We start from the raw sequence: 12,156 nt of genomic DNA, 5'->3' as shown, positions 1-12,156 counted from the left end.
AACTCTAACCAGCAAAACCTTAACCCTCACCCAACTCTAACCAGCAAAACCTTAACCCTCACCCAACTCTAACCAGCAAAACCTTAACCCACACCCAACTCTAACCAGCAAAACCTTAACCCTCACCCAACTCTAACCAGCAAAACCTTAACCCTCACCCAACTCTAACCAGCAAAACCTTAACCCTCACCCAACTCTAACCAGCAAAACCTTAACCCTCACCCAACCCTAACCAGCAAACCTTAACCCTCACCCAACCCTAACCAGCAAACCTTAACCCACACCCAACTCTAACCAGCAAAACCTTAACCCACACCCAACTCTAAGCAGCAAAACCTTAACCCACACCCAACTCTAACCAGCAAAACCTTAACCCACACCCAACTCTAACCAGCAAAACCTTAACCCACACCCAACTCTAACCAGCAAAACCTTAACCCACACCCAACCCTAACCAGCAAACCTTAACCCACACCCAACTCTAACCAGCAAAACCTTAACCCTCACCCAACCCTAACCAGCAAACCTTAACCCACACCCAACTCTAACCAGCAAAACCTTAACCCACACCCAACTCTAACCAGCAAAACCTTAACCCGCACAAAACTCTAACCAGCAAAACCTTAACCCACACCCAACTCTAACCAGCAAAACCTTAACCCACACCCAACTCTAACCAGCAAAACCTTAACCCACACCCAACTCTAACCAGCAAAACCTTAACCCACACCCAACTCTAACCAGCAAAACCTTAACCCACACCCAACTCTAACCAGCAAAAGCTTAACCCTCACCCAACTCTAACCAGCAAAACCTTAACCCTCACCCAACTCTAACCAGCAAAACCTTAACCCTCACCCAACTCTAACCAGCAAAACCTAAACCCCCACCCAACTCTAACCAGCAAAACCTAAACCCCCACCCAACTCTAACCAGCAAAACCTTAACCCTCACCCAACTCTAACCAGCAAAACCTAAACCCACACCCAACTCTAACCAGCAAAACCTTAACCCTCACCCAACTCTAACCAGCAAAACCTTAACCCACACCCAACTCTAACCAGCAAAACCTTAACCCACACCCAACTCTAACCAGCAAAACCTTAACCCACACCCAACTCTAACCAGAAAAACCTTAACCCTCACCCAACTCTAACGAACAAAACCTTAACCCTCACCCAACTCTAACCAGCAAAACCTTAACCACACCCAACTCTAACCAGCAAAACCTTAACCCTCACCCAACTCTAACGAACAAAACCTTAACCCTCACCCAACTCTAACCAGCAAAACCTTAACCCTCACCCAACTCTAACCAGCAAAACCTTAACCCACACCCAACTCTAACGAACAAAACCTTAACCCTCACCCAACTCTAACCAGCAAAACCTAAACCCACACCCAACTCTAACCAGCAAAACCTTAACCCACACCCAACTCTAACCAGAAAAACCTTAACCCTCACCCAACTCTAACGAACAAAACCTTAACCCTCACCCAACTCTAACCAGCAAAACCTTAACCCTCACCCAACTCTAACCAGCAAAACCTTAACCCTCACCCAACTCTAACGAACAAAACCTTAACCCACACCCAACTCTAACCAGCAAAACCTTAACCCTCACCCAACTCTAACCAGCAAAACCTTAACCCACACCCAACTCTAACCAGCAAAACCTTACCCCGCACCCAACTCTAACCAGCAAAACCTAAACCCACACCCAACTCTAACCAGAAAAACCTTAACCCTCACCCAACTCTAACCAGCAAAACCTTAACCTGCACCCAACTATAACCAGAAAAACCTTAACCTTCACCCAACTCTAACCAGCAAAACCTTAACCTGCACCCAACTCTAACCAGGAAACCTTAACCCACACCCAACTCTAACCAGCAAAACCTTAACCTGCACCCAACTCTAACCAGCAAACCTTAACCCGCACCCAACTCTAACCAGAAAAACCTTAACCCTCACCCAACTCTTACCAGAAAAACCTTAACCCTCACCCAACTCTAACCAGAAAAACCTTAAGCCACACCCAACTCTAACCAGCAAAACCTTAACCCGCACCCAACTCTAACCAGCAAAACCTTAACCCACACCCAACTCTAACCAGCAAAACCTTAACCCTCACCCAACTCTAACGAACAAAACCTTAACCCTCACCCAACTCTAACCAGCACAACCTTAACCCTCACCCAACTCTAACGAACAAAACCTTAACCCTCACCCAACTCTAACCAGCAAAACCTTAACCCTCACCCAACTCTAACGAACAAAACCTTAACCCACACCCAACTCTAACCAGCAAAACCTTACCCCGCACCCAACTCTAACCAGCAAAACCTAAACCCACACCCAACTCTAACCAGAAAAACCTTAACCCTCACCCAACTCTAACCAGCAAAACCTTAACCTGCACCCAACTATAACCAGAAAAACCTTAACCTTCACCCAACTCTAACCAGCAAAACCTTAACCTGCACCCAACTCTAACCAGGAAACCTTAACCCACACCCAACTCTAACCAGCAAAACCTTAACCTGCACCCAACTCTAACCAGCAAACCTTAACCCGCACCCAACTCTAACCAGAAAAACCTTAACCCTCACCCAACTCTTACCAGAAAAACCTTAACCCTCACCCAACTCTAACCAGAAAAACCTTAAGCCACACCCAACTCTAACCAGCAAAACCTTAACCCGCACCCAACTCTAACCAGCAAAACCTTAACCCACACCCAACTCTAACCAGCAAAACCTTAACCCTCACCCAACTCTAACGAACAAAACCTTAACCCTCACCCAACTCTAACCAGCACAACCTTAACCCTCACCCAACTCTAACGAACAAAACCTTAACCCTCACCCAACTCTAACCAGCAAAACCTTAACCCTCACCCAACTCTAACGAACAAAACCTTAACCCACACCCAACTCTAACCAGCAAAACCTTAACCCTCACCCAACTCTAACCAGCAAAACCTTAACCCACACCCAACTCTAACCAACAAAACCTTACCCCGCACCCAACTCTAACCAGCAAAACCTAAACACACACCCAACTCTAACCAGCAAAACCTTAACCCACACCCAACTCTAACCAGAAAAACCTTAACCCCCACCCAACTCTAACCAGCAAACCTTAACCCACACCCAACTCTAACCAGCAAAACCTTAACCTGCACCCAACTCTAACCAGAAAAACCTTAACCTTCACCCAACTCTAACCAGCAAAACCTTAACCTGCACCCAACTCTAACCAGCAAACCTTAACCCACACCCAACTCTAACCAGCAAAACCTTAACCTGCACCCAACTCTAACCAGCAAACCTTAACCCGCACCCAACTCTAACCAGAAAAACCTTAACCCTCACCCAACTCTTACCAGAAAAACCTTAACCCTCACCCAACTCTAACCAGAAAAACCTTAAGCCACACCCAACTCTAACCAGCAAAACCTTAACCCGCACCCAACTCTAACCAGCAAAACCTTAACCCACACCCAACTCTAACCAGCAAAACCTTAACCCTCACCCAACTCTAACGAACAAAACCTTAACCCTCACCCAACTCTAACCAGCAAAACCTTAACCCTCACCCAACTCTAACGAACAAAACCTTAACCCTCACCCAACTCTAACCAGCAAAACCTTAACCCTCACCCAACTCTAACCAGCAAAACCTTAACCCACACCCAACTCTAACCAGCAAAACCTTAACCCTCACCCAACTCTAACGAACAAAACCTTAACCCACACCCAACTCTAACCAGCAAAACCTTAACCCTCACCCAACTCTAACCAGCAAAACCTTAACCCACACCCAACTCTAACCAGCAAAACCTTAACCCGCACCCAACTCTAACCAGCAAAACCTTAACCCACACCCAACTCTAACCAGCAAAACCTTAACCCACACCCAACTCTAACCAGAAAAACCTTAACCCTCACCCAACTCTAACCAGCAAAACCTTAACCTGCACCCAACTCTAACCAGAAAAACCTTAACCTTCACCCAACTCTAACCAGCAAAACCTTAACCTGCACCCAACTCTAACCAGCAAACCTTAACCCTCACCCAACTGTAACCAGCAAAACCTTAACCCACACCCAACTCTAACCAGCAAAACCTTAACCCACACCCAACTCTAACCAGCAAAACCTTAACCCACACCCAACTCTAACCAGCAAAACCTTAACCCACACCCAACTCTAACGAACAAAACCTTAACCCACACCCAACTCTAACCAGCAAAACCTTAACCCTCACCCAACTCTAACCAGCAAAACCTTAACCCACACCCAACTCTAACGAACAAAACCTTAACCCTCACCCAACTCTAACCAGCAAAACCTTAACCCTCACCCAACTCTAACCAGCAAAACCTTAACCCACACCCAACTCTAACCAGCAAAACCTTAACCCACACACAACTCTAACCAGCAAAACCTTAACCCACACCCAACTCTAACCAGAAAAACCTTAACCCTCACCCAACTCTAACCAGCAAAACCTTAACCTGCACCCAACTCTAACCAGAAAAACCTTAACCTTCACCCAACTCTAACCAGCAAAACCTTAACCTGCACCCAACTCTAACCAGCAAACCTTAACCCGCACCCAACTCTAACCAGAAAAACCTTAACCCTCACCCAACTCTAACCAGCAAAACCTTAACCCTCACCCAACTCTAACCAGCAAAACCTTAACCCACACCCAACTCTAACCAGCAAAACCTTAACCCTCACCCAACTCTAACCAGCAAAACCTTAACCCTCACCCAACTCTAACCAGCAAAACCTTAACCCTCACCCAACTCTAACCAGCAAAACCTTAACCCTCACCCAACTCTAACCAGAAAAACCTTAACCCTCACCCAACTCTAACCAGCAAAACCTTAACCCCCACCCAACTCTAACCAGAAAAACCTTAACCCTCACCCAACTCTAACCAGCAAAACCTTAACCCTCACCCAACTCTAACTAGCAAAACCTTAACCCACACCCAACTCTAACCAGCAAAACCTTAACCCTCACCCAACTCTAACCAGCAAAACCTTAACCCACACCCAACTCTAACCAGCAAAACCTTAACCCCCACCCAACTCTAACCAGCAAAACCTTAACCCCCACCTGACTCTACCCAGCAAAACCTTAACCCACACCCAACTCTACCCAGCAAAATATTGCCTTTGTAGGACCCAGACCCAAACTGTACCCACTTATTTCTACTCTTTACATTACTTCTGGATGTGCCTTAGGTTCCAAGACAGAACTTTCTCAGTCGGACCTGCACCCAACTCAAACCTGCAATTGTCACCCAAATTTAAACCCTAACCACCTGACCCAAGGGTAAATCATGGTCCTGGGGTTGCAGGTCACCCACACATTCCTATCGCCCACATATGGGGCAGGGAAAGACCTAAAATTGAGAAGCCACTGCAGTCGCAGGTTGCCCCCCTCAGTACCAATGGTACCAACGCACTCAGTACTTATTTTATAGAAGAATAACAAGCTTCTTGGCATTTGTTTAGAAACTTTGTAAATCAGTGTAACTTAATGACTTGTTTCCTCTCCATTAGAGGAGCCAGTGTGGCAGCCTCTCCCCATAGGCATAAACACAAACATACCGACACGCAGGGCTCCCGTGGCATTAATAAAGCAAACTGAGCCTATATAAACATGTACTGTATGTGAGTGATTCCTGCAATGTTCCTGTAAGCGTCACTTTATAGTCTTTGTTCCCAGCCGTTTCTCTAACAATAAACCATTCCGACTAAACAACGAGCGTCTGCATGTTTAGCATTAAGGCATAGAGCAAACCAATCAATTAAATGGATAAAGGCTTTAGAGGTAACTTGTATCCCTAGATACAGTGGAAAGAGCTCAGTCCCGCTACTGTACAGGTAATAGCTCGATCATTAGCGCCATCTACTGGCCTTCCGAGGGCCATATAAAAAATATTATGGCTTTTAAACAACTGGCGTATCTCATATTTCACAATACTGCAATATCATTTAGATTTGCTTCTGTCCCCCAAAGGGAAGCGAAAACCTTTTCCAGCCAAGTTACTATTTGTTCTCCACTACCTTATTAGAAAGATTAAACATCGCGGGAAAGTACTTGTAAAAGGATTATGGCATTATCGAAAAAGAATAATTGGCACTGAGCGCTTCATCTCTGTGCATATCTTAGCATATTAAAATTGCTTTAAAGAGCAATAAGATTAATTACAAGTGGGTGAGAAGCCTCTTCCTTCAACGTAACCTTTTCATAAACTCATTGGCATTTCCTGGTGAACCGTGAAAGTCAAATGATCATATAGTGATTTAGGTATCGAAATAAGCCAAAGCCATAAATAAAATAGGGAGGCAACCAGTTCTTCTTATGGTATTTCCCAATAACCATATTATATCTCATAGTCCAACTGATGCAGCCACGTTCCTTTCCCATGTTATCTTCCGGTTAACATTGGTGGAATAATACCATAAGTTACCACCAGGTGGTGCATGGTCTATGGGGTTTTCTATTGTGCTTTGCCGGCAAGTCTTTGCACTCTAGCATCATCTAGAGGCAGGATTTAACACTCACAACATGGTGTCTGGACATGGTGAGACAAAATGTGAAAACTCACTGGCTGCATCTGTAGCTCTAGTCTCCGTAGGGTGGAAAGTTTGAATGGCAGATACCCATATTGTGCTAAAAAGAAATTTAAAAAAAAGGGGCACTTTATGAGAAAAGGAGAAGCAGAAGGAATGAGAAAGGAAAAGAGAAAGGAATAAAGCTTGTATTCCACATTTCAGATTAAGCCTGATACTGGGTAACTGCTAACCAACCCAGATCTTCTAGGTCAGTGATCCCCAACCAGGGGCTCAGGGGCAACATGTTGCTCATCACTCCCTTTGATATTGTTCCCAGTGGCCTCAAAGTAGGAGCCATTTTTAAATCTCTGGCTTGGAGGCAAGTTTTGGAAGAACAGAGACACAGTTTTACTCCAAGCAGAGCCTCCTGCAGGCCAGCAGTCCCCATGGGGCCAATCACAGCCCTTATTCGGCATCCCCAAATAACTTTTTTCATACTTTTTTTTTTTTCATACTTTTTTTTGTTACGGCTGAGTGTTGCTCACAAGTAAAAAAAGGCCAGGGATCCCTGCTCTAGCTGCAAAGCTGTAACCAGTGGTCTAGCTACTCTCTGTCGCCCCCCCACCCCAAAATATGTGGAGGGGCCGGATACAGACTAGCAAACCATAACTGGGCCCCTTCCCCCCACCTGTAGATATTCCTCCCCCCTGCCATTCTCCTACCTGATAGCAGGGAGCAAAGATCTATATGCAACAATAGATGGAGCAGATCCCATGATCTGGGCCCCCTGCCCCCGGGTTCCTCTGCAACTGTGGGATCTGCTTCTTCTATTGTTATGCTGTTGGCTGCAGCATTGCATCCCAATAGGATGCAATGATGTCCCCAAAGGAAAAACCATGTTGAGCAGGCTTGGGTGTCTGGAGATAGAGAGAATGGACTTGCAAACTTCCAGAGGAAGGTAAAACGTCACTAAGGAAACCCTCTTGGGGCATATTTGTCCACTGTGTTACACACATTCTGGACCTAACAGAGCCAATCCAGTTGTTGGTCCTTATAAAAACACCTGTACATGGCAATTTGTCAAGTCTGAAAGAGCCAAATGTTCTACTTGACCTGTACATGGCAGTATGTCAAGTCTAAAAGAGCCAAATGTTCTACTTGACCAGTTCCACCAAGGAAAAATGTGGTTCTCCTATAGATGGATCAACTGCTGATCTCTTTACATGAATGACATACAACGAACAGCCATTTTGTAGTGTTGTATTGGTCACCAGTAATCAATGACCCAATACCAGACCAAAAAAAATCATTTTGGAATGCTATCTGCCTTCTAGTCTATGAGGCTTCAAGCAGTGATATAGGGGACATCATGTATATGTTCTATATCTCCAATAAAGGCTCATGTATCTAATAAAGAGACTGAAAAAGCTCTGTCCAACCCAAGCGACAGACAATAAAGTATAAAGTACGGGAAACAAAAAACATAACAATGAGTCGAGATTTATTCACTTTTTTTAAAGTAAATTATTTAATCATTCCGTTGTAATTCAGAGGCACAATGGAACATTCTGCATGGAAATGAAGTCTAGAAAAGCTCCACAAAACGTCATTATTAGTTACGGAGAACCCATAAATCTGATTTAATTAATGGATTTGCATATAAACTGCAGAATTATTGTCAGACAGCAGTTAAAACTGATCTATAGCCGGGGAAGCCGTGCCCATTTTGGAAGGATATTAGGTTTATAGTAATACCACAAAGCCCAAGTGTAGATCAGTTTGCCGCTTTCGCTAAAATAAAGCAAATATTATGAAAACAAGTTGAAAGGCAAAACCAACATCTGGCGCGGTTTTGTCTGTTTATGGGATGCTGCTAATTGTTGTACTCTATATATTGCTGTTATAACTCCACTGTCAGTAGGATACACACAATGTCACCCAGTCTCTTGGGCAAAAATGTTGTTTGCACTACAAAAAAACTGATGTTTTTGTTTTGTTTTTTTTTCAAAACTATCAACAAAAACTGATTTAGCCATATATATATATATACAAGTATTGGATCCAGAAAGCTCCGAATTACGGAAAGCCTGTCTCCCACAGACTCCATTTTAATTAAATAATTCAGATTTCCTTTTTCTCTATAAAAATAAAACTGTACCTGTACTTGATCCCAACTAAGATATAATTACCCCTTATTGGGGCAGAACCACCCTATTGGGTTTATTTAATGGTTAAATGATTCCCTTTTCTCTGTAATAATAAAACAGTACCTGTACTTGATCCCAACTAAGATATAATTACCCCTTATTGGGGCAGAACCACCCTATTGGGTTTATTTAATGGTTAAATGATTCCCTTTTCTCTGTAATAATAAAACAGTACCTGTACTTGATCCCAACTAAGATATAATTACCCCTTATTGGGGCAGAACAGCCCTATTGGGTTTATTTAATGGTTAAATGATTCCCTTTTCTCTGTAATAATAAAACAGTACCTGTACTTGATCCCAACTAAGATATAATTACCCCTTATTGGGGCAGAACAGCCCTATTGGGTTTATTTAATGGTTAAATGATTCCCTTTTCTCTGTAATAATAAAACAGTACCTGTACTTGATCCCAACTAAGATATAATTACCCTTTATTGGGGGCAGAACAGCCCTATTGGGTTTATTTCATGGTTAAATGATTCCCTTTTCTCTGTAATAATAAAACAGTACCTGTACTTGATCCCAACTAAGATATAATTACCCCTTATTGGGGGCAGAACAGCCCTATTGGGTTTATTTCATGGTTAAATGATTCCCTTTTCTCTGGAATAATAAAACAGTACCTGTACTTGATCCCAACTAAGATATAATTACCCCTTATTGGGGCAGAACAGCCCTATTGGGTTTATTTAATGGTTAAATGATTCCCTTTTCTCTGTAATAATAAAACAGTACCTGTACTTGATCCCAACTAAGATATAATTACCCCTTATTGGGGGCAGAACAGCCCTATTGGGTTTATTTCATGGTTAAATGATTCCCTTTTCTCTGGAATAATAAAACAGTACCTGTACTTGATCCCAACTAAGATATAATTACCCCTTATTGCAGGCAAAACCATCCTATTGGGTTTATTCCATTTTTTAATGATTTTTAGCAGACTTAAGTTACGGAGATCTAAATTACGGAAAGATCCCTTTTCTGGAAAACCCGAGGTCCCAAACATTCCGGATAAGAGGTCCCATACCTGTATAATGTAGAATAGTAAAATAACTAATGGCGAGATGTATTTTCCTTCCCTGCCAATGGATACGTCTCTATTAAGTGAGAGTGTTTTTGTATCTAGAAGATTCTTTCTGTCGGATTGGTTGCCCAAGGCTAAAGTTCTGGTAACGAGTTTATTCTAAAGCTTAACTATTCTGTATTATACCTGCGCTCAGAAGCGACTGGGCGATATAAAGGGTCAGACAAGGACTTTGCTCCGAACTCTCTCTTCCTGTCGCCTTGTCTGCTATTTCTCCCTTTGTGTTACATTCATTGTGAGCATTTCATGCAATAATAATAATAATGTTCACTCCGGTGCCCTTACGTACATAAGCAAGCGGAAATACAGTCATTCACTCAGTCAAAGCAAATGAATGCAACCGTACGGAGCCGCCATAACCAGCGCTCAATCTAACACATATCCAAGACGTACAATTTACTATATTTTTGGCACATTTTCCAGATATATCATTACAAAAACACTATTTATGAAATGTCAAAAAAGGAGAAAACTTGCTGCACTTGGAAAAAAAACCACAAATACAATAAATATTTTTTGCTGCTGAAGTCAGAATTCATATATTTATTCATTTTACTAAGTGTGGGGGTGATTTATCAACAGCGGAGTTTGATTTTTGGTCTCGATTCGAGTTTTCTTGCACGTAAAGAACTCGTTTTTCGAGTTACGGTTTGAAAACTCCAATGTCTTGGATTTATTAAGAGCAAAAGAAATAAAAACTGGAATGTCAAAAATTTGTCATTATTCATGGGAGAAATTTTTCGCTAGGCGTGGATTTGTGGCGAATTTCTACGTTTCGCCACTGGTGGATATTTTGGCCAAACGAGCTACAAAATTGGCTGTGGAAAAATTCACTGAACAACAAAAATTGTCTTCCACGTCAAAAATAATTGTTGCACGCTTCAAAAAAATGACGGACGCTCCAATTTTCGCACAAATTTTCTGCCATTTCCCGAATCTTTTCAAAGATTTGCAAATTTTTCGGCAAAGTGAAACCGGACAGATTTGCTTATCACTAGTGAAACGGCGAAAATGTTGTGCGACATTGTTTCGTCGCGCGGCCATTGTTTCGTCGCGCGGCTATTGTTTCGTCACCCGCAGCTATTGTTTCGTCGCGCGGCTATTGTTTCGTCGCCCGCGGCTATTGTTTGTTGCGCGGCTATTGCTTCGTCGCCCGCGGCAATTGTTTTGTCGCGTGGCTATTGCTTCGTCGCCCGCGGCAATTGTTTTGTCGCGTGGCTATTGTTTTGTCGCGCGGCTATTGTTTCGTCGCCCGCAGCTATTATTTTGACGCCCGCGACAATTTTTTGAGGTGCAGCAAATTTTTCTGTGGCAAATTTTTTCATCCGTTTCGTGAAACAATCCGCCAATGGCGAAACGCCGAAATTTGCCGCGAATCCATGCCTGGCGAAATATTTCGCCCATCACTACTTATCACTATTTGTCATCAAAAAGTCACTGGGAGTTGTCATAGGCAAAGTCAAGCCGTATTCTTAAACTCAATTTTTTTGAGTTTTTAGAGCTCATTTTTTTTTTTCAAATGAGTTTTCCTAATTAAGAAATGAGCAACCATTCGATATGTGAGTTTTTTTTCGATTTAGAAAAAACAAACTCAAATTCACAAACTTGAAAATTGATAAATAAGCCCTCAAGTGCCTCAGTGCAAATGCAGAATAAAGAGTTGGAGGAAGCAGGGGTGCAAAGAGAAAGTGGGGGTCATTTATCAACACTGGGCAAATTTGCCTATGGGCAGTGACCCATGGCAACCAATCAAACTGATGCATTAATTGTACTACCTGCAGGTGGCTGAAAAAACACAGTTGCTGATTAGTTGCTATAGGTTACTGCCCAAGGGCAAATTAGCCGCTGTTTATAAATGAGCCCCACTGTTTAATGGCACTTATGTTGGGAATATTTAAGTCTTTCTGTAGCTCGGAGATGGGCCAATTTGTTGCTAACAAGTCCAACATTTGTCATTATGGACTACTCCATGGACATGAAAGTTACTCCATGGACTCTCTTCATTCTTATCAGGCTTAAGACTAGTGATGAGTGAATTTGTGCGATAAATCCGTGAAACTTGTTTGTTGCATGGGTTTTTTTGTTGCCTGCACCCATTTTGACGCAACCATGCCCATTTTTCTATTCTTGATGCAACAGCAGCCTTCTGTGACGGTCCACGTCTTCTTTGATGCCACCGCGCCCATTTATCAGCCATTTTTGATGCAACTGCACCTTTTTTGACGCAAACACGCCCATTTCTCGCCCCTTTTGCGCCCATTTTCTCAGAAGTTTTGCGG

Source organism: Xenopus tropicalis, chromosome 1 (genome assembly GCF_000004195.4).
Source record: "Xenopus tropicalis strain Nigerian chromosome 1, UCB_Xtro_10.0, whole genome shotgun sequence".
Classification (NCBI taxonomy): domain Eukaryota; kingdom Metazoa; phylum Chordata; class Amphibia; order Anura; family Pipidae; genus Xenopus; species Xenopus tropicalis.
This window is presented reverse-complemented; position numbering follows the sequence as displayed.